At 41.3% G+C, this 9,205-nt stretch overlaps 1 long non-coding RNA gene across 1 annotated transcript; it reads right to left on the bottom strand.

Moving 5' to 3' along the window:
- Positions 1-5,298: 5,298 nt before the first annotated feature.
- Positions 5,299-8,785, bottom strand: LOC110596575. The gene is made up of 2 exons (XR_002482561.1): positions 8,635-8,785; positions 5,299-5,862 (listed from the first exon to the last, which is right to left on the bottom strand). It is a non-coding gene; the product is annotated as an uncharacterized LOC110596575 (long non-coding RNA).
- Between the last annotated feature and the right edge of the window lie 420 nt (positions 8,786-9,205).

The following is a 9,205-nucleotide window of genomic DNA, read 5'->3' on the forward strand; positions in this document are numbered from 1 at the left end:
TTTTATTTGATTCTCTGTTTGTATTGGTGTACAGACATGCATGTTGATTTTGTACCTGAAACCCATTTATCAGTGCGAGGAGGGTTTTGACAGACTCCCTTGGGTTTTCAAGGTATAGGATCATATCGTCTGCAAATAGGGATAGCTTAACTTCCACTTTTCCTATTTGGATACCCCTGATTTTCTTCTCTTGCCTGGTTGCTCTAGCAAAGACTTCCAGCATTATGTTTAACAGGAGGCGTGAGAGCAGGCAGCCTTGTCTTGTTCCCATTTTCAGGGGGAATGCTTCTAATTTCTGTCCATTAAGCATTATGTTGGCTGTAGGTTTATCATCAATGGCTCTTACTGTTTTGAGGAAGGTTCCTTCTATGCCTAGGTGTTCAAGGGCTTTCCATCAAGAAGAGAGGCTGGATTTGTCAAAAGCTTTTGCCACAGCTAATGATATAATCATGCAGTTCTTGTTTTTACATCTGTTAGCATATTGAATTATGTTTATGGTCTTGCAGATGTTGAACCAGTCCTGCATCCCAGGAATAGAGCATACTTGGTCGTGGTGGATCATTCTTGAGATGTGTAGTTGGATCCGATTTGCTAGGGTCTTATTGAGAGTTTTTGCAACCATATTCGTCAAAGAGATTGGCCTGTAATTCTCTTTCCTTGTTGAGTCTTTGCCAAGTTTGGATATCAGTGTGATGTTAGCTTCATAAAATGATTTGGGGAGAGTTCCATCTTTCTCGATTTCTCAGAATATTTTTGATAAGATTGGTATCAGCTTGTCCTTGTATGTTTTACAGAATTCATCTGGAAAGCCATCTGATCCAGGGCTTTTTTTTTTTTTTTTTTTAATAGGTGGATTCATTATGAAGAAATCTATTTCCTGGATTGTTATTGGTATGTTTAGGATTTTAATTTTTTCGTGTGTCAACCTTAGAAGGTTGTGTGATGTCAGAAAGTCCTCCATTTCCTTTATGTTTTCAATTTTATTTCCATACAGGTGTACATAGTAATCTCTTATAATCTCTTGAGTTTCTTTTGGGTCAGTTTCTTTTGACTTCATCTTTTGTGTTTCTAATTGTATTTATTTGAGTTTTCCCCCTCTTTTTCTCCATCTGCTTACGGGTCTCTTGATCTTATTTATCCTCTCAAATAATCAGTTTTTTTGTCTTGTTGATTTTTTTTCTGATATTTTTGTCTTATATGTCCTGCAATTGTGACTTTATTTTGATGATCTGGATCCTTCTGCTGAAATGAGGATTTTGGTGGTCTTGCCTTTCTAGCTCAGGTGTACCATTAGGCTGTTTACATGTTATTTTTTAGTTTTCTTGATGTGTGTGCAGAGTCATAAAATTTCCTTAATACTGCTTTCATGGCATCCCAGAGATTCTGATAACATGTGTCTTTGCTTTCATTTATTTCCAAGAATCTTTTAATTTCTGTCTTGATTTCCATGTTGACCCAGGAGTCATTCAGCAGTATATTGTTTAGTGTCCATATCTTTGTGTGTTTTGTGGGGATCTTGAAAGTGGTAATATTTATTTTTACTCCACTTTGATCTGAGATGATGCATGGTATTATTTTAATTTTTTTGGAATTTGTTTATGTTTGATTTATGTCCAAGAATGTGGTCAATCTTGGAGTATGTTCCATGGGCTGAAGAGTAGAATGTACATTATTCTGTAGTTGTTGGGTGAAGTGTTCTGTGGATGTCTACTAAGTCTATTTGGTCGAGTGTCGAGTTGAAGTTCTATAGCTTTTCTTATTTATTTATTTTTTTTGCCTTGATGCTCTATCTAGGGTTGTTAGTGGAATATTTAAGTCTCCAGTTATGATTGTGTGTGAGTCAATGTCCTCTTTTAGTTTACTTAGTAGCTGATTTATAAAACCTGGGGTTCCTGTGTTGGGTGCATATATGTATAGGATAGATTTTTCTTGCTGATGGATTGAATCTTTTACCATTATGTAGTGTCCTTCTGTGTTCTTTTTAATTTTTGATAGCTTGAAGGCTGTCTTAGCTAATATTAGAATAGCTACACTGGCTTCTTCTGTTTTCCATTCATCTGAAAATTCACTCTCCAGTCTCCAATTTTGAGTTGTTGGTGTCCTTTGTAGTGAGACGGAGGCAGCAGATTGTTGGATTGTGTGTGTTTTTTTTTTAAAATCCAGTTTGCCAATCTATGTCTTTTCAATGGTACATTTAGTTCATTCACATTCAGGTTGATTATTGAAATGTGAAAGCTTATTCCTGTCATAAGACTCTTCGGATGCTATTTTGTTTTCAACTTTTGCATTAATATATGTGTGTTTTTTTTCATTTTTGTATGTGTACTGTTGGCTCTGAGCTTGCTTGTACTCTCGTAGTGCATTGTTTGTTTGTTTTTCCTTTTATGTTCAATACCTTCTTAACTGTCTCCTGTAGAGCTAGTCTGGAGTCTGGAAGCAGCATATTCTCTTAGGGATTGGATGTCTGGAAAGCATTTTAATTCTCCATCACTAATGAAGTTTAGCTTAGTTGGCTAGAAAATTCCTGGTTGGAACCGCTTATCTTTGAGAACATTAAAAATTGGACTCCAATCCTTTCTACTTATAGTGTTTCTGACAATAAGTCTGGCAATATTCTGATTGGTCTTCCCCAGTAGGTAGTCTGATCTTTCTCTCTTGCTGCTTTTAGGATTTTTTCTTTTATACTTACTTTGTGTAGGCAAATTACTGTGTGTCTAGAGGTTGGTATTCTCATCTGATGCCTTGTGGGGGTTCTCTGAATTTCTTGTGCTTGAATGGTCATGTCTTGGGTAAAATGGGGAAAGTTTTCTTGGATAACCTCATTGATGGTTGCTCCAAGGTGTTCTCCATTTCTCTTTCTGCTTCAGGGATACCAATCAAGTGTAAGTTTTGCCTCTTCATCTAATCACACGTCTCTCAGAAGATTTGCTCTTTGAGTTTTTTTCCTTTACAGATTCGGTTAATTCCATATTCTGGCCTTCAAGCTCCGAGATTCTTTTCTCACGTTGGTTAATTCTGCTGTGCATGCTTGTCATTGATTGGTTGATGGAGTTTTTTATAGCCAAAACCTGTTACAATTTCAATCCATTTGGTTATTGTTTTTCTTGATTTGTATTCATTCTTTCCATCCACCCCCTGATATCTGTAGTTGTGTTCTGAGACCAGTCATTCCAGATCCAGGTTTGCTTTTTCCAGCACTGTTTCTTTTGGACTCTGTGAATTACCTGTGTTCTTCCATTGACTCTTCCTCATTGATAACAGATCTCTTTTCTTTGATTCTGTTACTCAGTGAGAGAGGAAGAAGCTTTCACTTCTGTTGTTTGCTCAACCCCCTATCCTTCGCTGAGCAGAGCCTCCAAATTTATTCAGTTTTAAAACAGGGCTGGAGTGGGGAGCTGTGCTGTTTCTTTGCAGTTTTGAGAGTTGAATAAGGTGGAAGGGGGCTGAGCTAGGATTCAGAAACTACCTGCAGATCAAAATGTTCACTGACTGGGGTATGGGCCCCCTGAGACCCACTCCCCACCACCACACAATATGTGCATGCAATGGATATATATGTGTACCTCCTGAGTCCAAGATAAGATAAAAGAACAGGGAAAAGGAGAAGGAAAAAGAAGAGGGGAGAAAAACGCACGCAAAAAACACACACACACACACACTCCTGAGCATTGAGCTCCCTCTTATGGAGGGAACTTCAAGTTTTTCTCCACTTCTACACTTTTGGAGGTAGAGTCTCCCGCTGTGTGTGATTGATGGCTGGCACAGGGAGGTCAGGAAGACCCAGCATGCTCCCAACCTGCAGGACCTGGCTTACAGTTGGGCAAGGGGTGCCCATTCCTCCTCTCTGTGTGGTCAAGGGATCTTCTCTGGCTTTGGGGGGCCTCACCTCCCCCCCCAAACAGGCCAGGAGTGCTTCCTGCAGTCACTGGAGTCCCGCTCTCCATCCTGTTCTGTGAAAGAAGTGCTGGATTGTCTCTTCCCCAGGTGCTGGCAGCAGGTGTGCTGGCAGCAGGTGCACCGGCTAGGTTCACCCCACAGGAATGCTCTCTCAGCACAGGAGCTATTCCTGGCTCTACTAGGACTCAGATCCCTCAGTTGTGCCCTGGTTAGGCCGCCTCCTGTGTGGATGTGATGTTTCACACACTGCTGGGGGGAAGTGAGGGGATCAGTTCAACACTCACCATTACCTTTCTCCAACTGGATCTCCCTCTTCTGATTGTACCATTGAGCTAGGCCAGGGTGGGGGATGGGGCATCTGGAGCTCCACACCCACTGCCTCCTGCTGGGGATTGGGCACTTGGGATTCCCCACCCTGAGTTCATGATGATCAACCCAGAAAGAGGTGGAGTTCACCCCCTACTCTCAAGAAGACGGTCTGCTGCTCAGTGGTGGTCACCCTGGAGCACCAGGTTTCAGGATGATAGCAGAGTCCCTGCACCAACTCCTCCATTGGTCTCTTACTCTGGTTCCTTTGCTGCACTCCTGTCATGGGCTCTGCTGCCAGCGCACCTCTCTGTTCCCAGCGCTCCGTTTCTTGATTTGCTGTGAGTTGCTCAGTGTCTTGTGAGTTTGTGTTTCAGCAGTGCAGGGGACCAGGGAGGCAACAGCTCCCTCCCTGTCAGATACCACGTTTCTGGATCCTGGGACTTGGTGATGGGGTGTTGAGGGTGGTGGTGGTGAGGCCAGGCACCACGTGGCGGCTGCTCCCTGCAGCTTCCTCCTGAGGGGACTTTATTAGTTTCAGAAAATGGCAATTGCTTCTGTGCTGCAGGAAGCACTGGGATCAGAGCAGCAACGGTGGTGGCCACTTCACCAGGAGATCCTAGGCTGTTTCCCCCCAAGTCCCCACTCACACACTCGCACACCCACTTACACACACACACACACACACACACACACACACACACACATGTGCGCACGCGCGCACATGCACAGTCATCCTTGCATTCCTCATTCACACAGCAGAGACTTACACAATCCCACTGACTCTGCTGCCATCTTCCCAGAACTGAGTTCTGTGAAACTTTTAACGACATGTTCTCAAGACGCAGCGGTGAATTATTCAGAAAATCTCACCTTAAAAGGAAAATCCCAGAGAAGCAGGAGCCAGAGAAAACAAGACTGGTTTTCAGGGAAGTGTGTCTCAGGTCAGGGGCTGTGTCCACTTTTCCTTTTAGAATGTCATGTATGTAGAACTTGCTAACCTTTACTTTTGTATTTGTGATGTCCCTGCTGAAATGGTTCAAGCAACAATTGGCTTATATCTCTCATGACCAATCGAAGATGAGAGGCAGAGACTGGGAGAAAAAGGAGTGTTTAATTTTACAACCAGGTTACAGGGAGATGGGTCACCATCCTTACAAAAAACCCACTCAAAGTAACACAAATTTATTCCAGTATTTACATTTTAAATGCATAGTCCTTCACCCATCCTGAGTTTGAAGCCTACGTATGTGCAGTTTTCGCATAATCAAGATTTACACGAACAATTTCTTATACATGGCCACTTACATGATTCAGAGTCTCCTAGTCATGCTGACATTTTAGATAACATTCTGTAATTTACAACATGTTTTTTACAGGAAGGGGAAGTCAATTTAAACATCTGAAAGGAAGTAAAAGTCACATTTTAAATGATAGCTTTAAATCATTTTAAAACAATTGTAACAATCTCCTATTCCCAGAGCTGTGGCCTGTAAGAGTCTGATATCCTTGTATTCACTGAGGGGAGATGGCTAATGTCCACATCAGGCTTTCAGATACCCTTCTGAGGCCTTATTAGGTGATCTGGCTTGCCGGCTGGTTCTTCTTCAGCACAAGCAATGGCTTACTAGATAAGATTGGCCTTCCAGCCAGGCAAGGCTGTGGTAGGAGAGGAAAGGAGAGATTAAGGGCTGGGGCAGGAGGGGGCTGGTTAGGAGGAAAGAAAGAATGTGATCTTTAAATTCAAATGGCTTCTATATTCCACTTGACTCAGTTACAAAGAACACAAGTTTTTGAGTGTTTTCTAAATGACTGTTCTAATATAACCAACGTGGCATATCTTTCCAGCCTATGGCACTGCCTTATGAGTTTATCTCAAGTACTTTCTTCTATTTTTTAATGATAACCAAGGGCTCTAAAAGAATTATTTTTCCATAGAAGCCAGAGGCTTCTGTCCCTCCAGGCTTCTTAAATGCTGAGAACACTTTTCACTATGAATGTATGACCATCAATATTAAAAATGTTCCCTTTGAGGCTGTTAAATGTGGGTTGGTGTGGGCACCCAATATTCTTATTGGAGATGGGATTGGGTCCTTGGGTCTCAGTGAAGATGGGGCACATACAGTGTTTAGGTCCCATGTGCTAGCTCCATCAGCCCTACACGGAACAGGATTAATGAAATGTGTATTCAAACAGGATTGCACTGATTGCTCAGAATGACTCAGCTAGTTCAGAATAGCTCAAAAAGATCTGAATAAAGTATAATTAAAAGAAACTTGCACTCTTGGATGCTAAAGAAAGATGATGTAAATGCACAGCGGAGGGTAACTTTAGATTGAGTTTCGCATAAAACCAGTATTTTTCATGGTTATCTTTACCTTATAATTTACTTTCTAGCCAATAATGTAACAGTGATGTGTCTTTCTGTGTGCACTGGCACCTGATACTAATTTGTCCTGCTACAGCTGATGGCTGATTTAATTCAACTGGTTAACGTGACGTCCGACAGACTTTCTCTCTGCAGTTATTTTTATCTTTTATATTAAGTACTTTGGGAAGATTTATCGATTGATGTGCATAAACCCTCACATTTAATCTGGAAGCACCTCTTTCTTCTTAGATTTTCTTAGCACATAGCCTGTTTTGGAATATAAAGGCTATTATCTTTGTTTACTGCTCATAAAAAGGGAAATCAAATCCAGGTTGTAAAACTTACTGGATGTTTGACTAAATATTCTCCTAGGGCCTGAAGCACTGGCATCACTGGCACACTTGTTAGAAATTTGAAATTTCAGACTTCAATTAAGATCTTCTGAATCAGAACCTGTGATTCATTTATTTTTTATTTTCGAATTAGAGTCTCACTCTGTTGCCTAGGCTGATGGCAGTGGCACACACATGGCCACTCTACCATCGACCTGCTGGACTCCAGCAATCCCTCTACCTCAGCCTTCCAAGTAGCTGGAACCACAGATGCACGCTAATTTTTGATTTATTGTAGAGACAAGGTCGTGCCAAGTTGCCGGACTGGTCTTGAACCCGTGGGCTCAGGCACTCCATTCACATTGGCCTCCTAATATGCCGGGATTACAGCTGAGCCACCAAGCCCATCCAGACACTGTTTTAATAAGACCTCCTGTTTACTGTTGGACACAATAAAATTTTAGAAGTATGCTTCTAAATATCCATGACTTATTCATATGAAGAATATACATACATTATCCTGAATGATGCAGATATAATCCTAAAAAATGTGCAAGCCTGTGTTGGTGCAATCAATTTTTTTACACTGTATCATTCACAAAATATAGACTCTACATTGCTTTTGTGAAACTTATGCTATCCTGTTTCCTCAGAGTTAAAGAATGCATTCAAGAATAATTGTGTGTTAAAAATTATCTTATTGGGCCAGGTGTGGTGGCTTACATCTGTAATCCCAGCAATCTGGGAGCCCAAGGTGGGAGGATTGCTTGAGTCTATAAGTTTGAATCAGCCTAGGCAACACAGCAAAACCACATCTCTATGAAAAAAAAAAATCACAAAATTAGCCAGATGACAGCTTCATGTGTGTTATAGCCCCTGAAAAATTGCCACTGAGACAAGATGTAGACAAGGAAGACAGTAATATTAATGATCCTGAACCTGTGCAGGCCTAGGCTAATGTGTGTGTTGGTGTCTTAGGTTTTTTTTTTTTAAGTTGGAGTCTTACTCTGCCGCCCAGACTGGAGTGCAGTGGCCGCTCCCGGCCACCACAGCCTCGACCTGCTGGGCTCCGGCAATCCTTCCACCTCAGCCTTCCAAGTAGCTGGAACTACAAGCGCATGCTACCATGCCCCGCTAATTTTTTTGATTTATTGTAGAGATGAGGTCTCGCCAAGTTGCCCAGGCGGGTCTCGAACCTGCGGGCTCAGGCAATCCACTCACCTCGGCCTCCCAAAGGCGCGGGATTACAGGCTGAGCCACCGAGCCCGGCGGTGACTGAGGTTTTAACAAGAAAATTAAAAATTAGTAAGAAAAATCTTATAAATGAGGATATAAACATTTTACACAAGCCGTGTGTGTTATATGTTAAATATTATCAGTGCCAATATATTTAAAATAGAAAGTTTTACAATAAAAAAATTACAGTAAACTAAGTTTAATTTGCAATTAAAATATATATATATTTAATAAATATAGTGTAGCCCAAGTATACAGTGTTTATGAAGTCTACAGTGGTGTACAAGTTGTCCTAGCTCTTCACGTTAAAAACTGTTTCACCCCGAGACTTCCAGTCTTGCAAGCTCCATTCTTGGTATGTGCCCTTGACAAATGTACCACTGCTGTCTTTTATACCACATTTTTACTGTGCCTCTTCTACATTTAGGTATCTGTAGGTGCAGAAACGTGTACCATTATGCTACTGTTGCCTGCAATACCTAGTGGACTTACGTGCTGTACTTTCTTGCAGTCTAGGAGCAACGGACGACACCATGCAACCTAAGGCAGAAGTCAGGTTGTGTCATCGAGGCCTGGGTAAGTTCACTCTCTGATGTTCACACGAAGCCCAGATCGTCTGTAGACGCCTCTCTCAGGATGTTCCCCACTGTTCATCAAAACATGAAGAAATAGCAAAACATCGCGTTTCACCTTGAATGGATATAATTTTTGTCAATTATTGCAGCAATAAATCTGAAAATATAAAGAAAATAATAAAACAGGCTCCTAGGTTGAAATAAAACATTTAAAATACATTTAGAAAAATGGGCTCATATCCTGGGATTTGGAAAGTTTTAATCAGTCAGTCTTTTTTTCAATATCCACAAATCTGGAATAAATGCCAAAACGTTTTGTATTTTAACAGGTTAGAATGGCAGTCTGCCAAGAAAATGTGTGAGAACTATAGAAAGACAATAACAAATATCAAATTGAAGTATTTTTTTTTTTTTTTGAGTTGGAGTCTCACTCTCACCCAGACTGGAGTGCAGTGGCACGATCCCGGCCACCGCAGGCTCGACCTGCT

Source organism: Carlito syrichta, unplaced genomic scaffold, assembly GCF_000164805.1.
Source record: "Carlito syrichta isolate Samal-C Ts95f unplaced genomic scaffold, Tarsius_syrichta-2.0.1 Scaffold310879, whole genome shotgun sequence".
In the NCBI taxonomy this organism is placed as follows: Eukaryota; Metazoa; Chordata; class Mammalia; order Primates; family Tarsiidae; genus Carlito; species Carlito syrichta.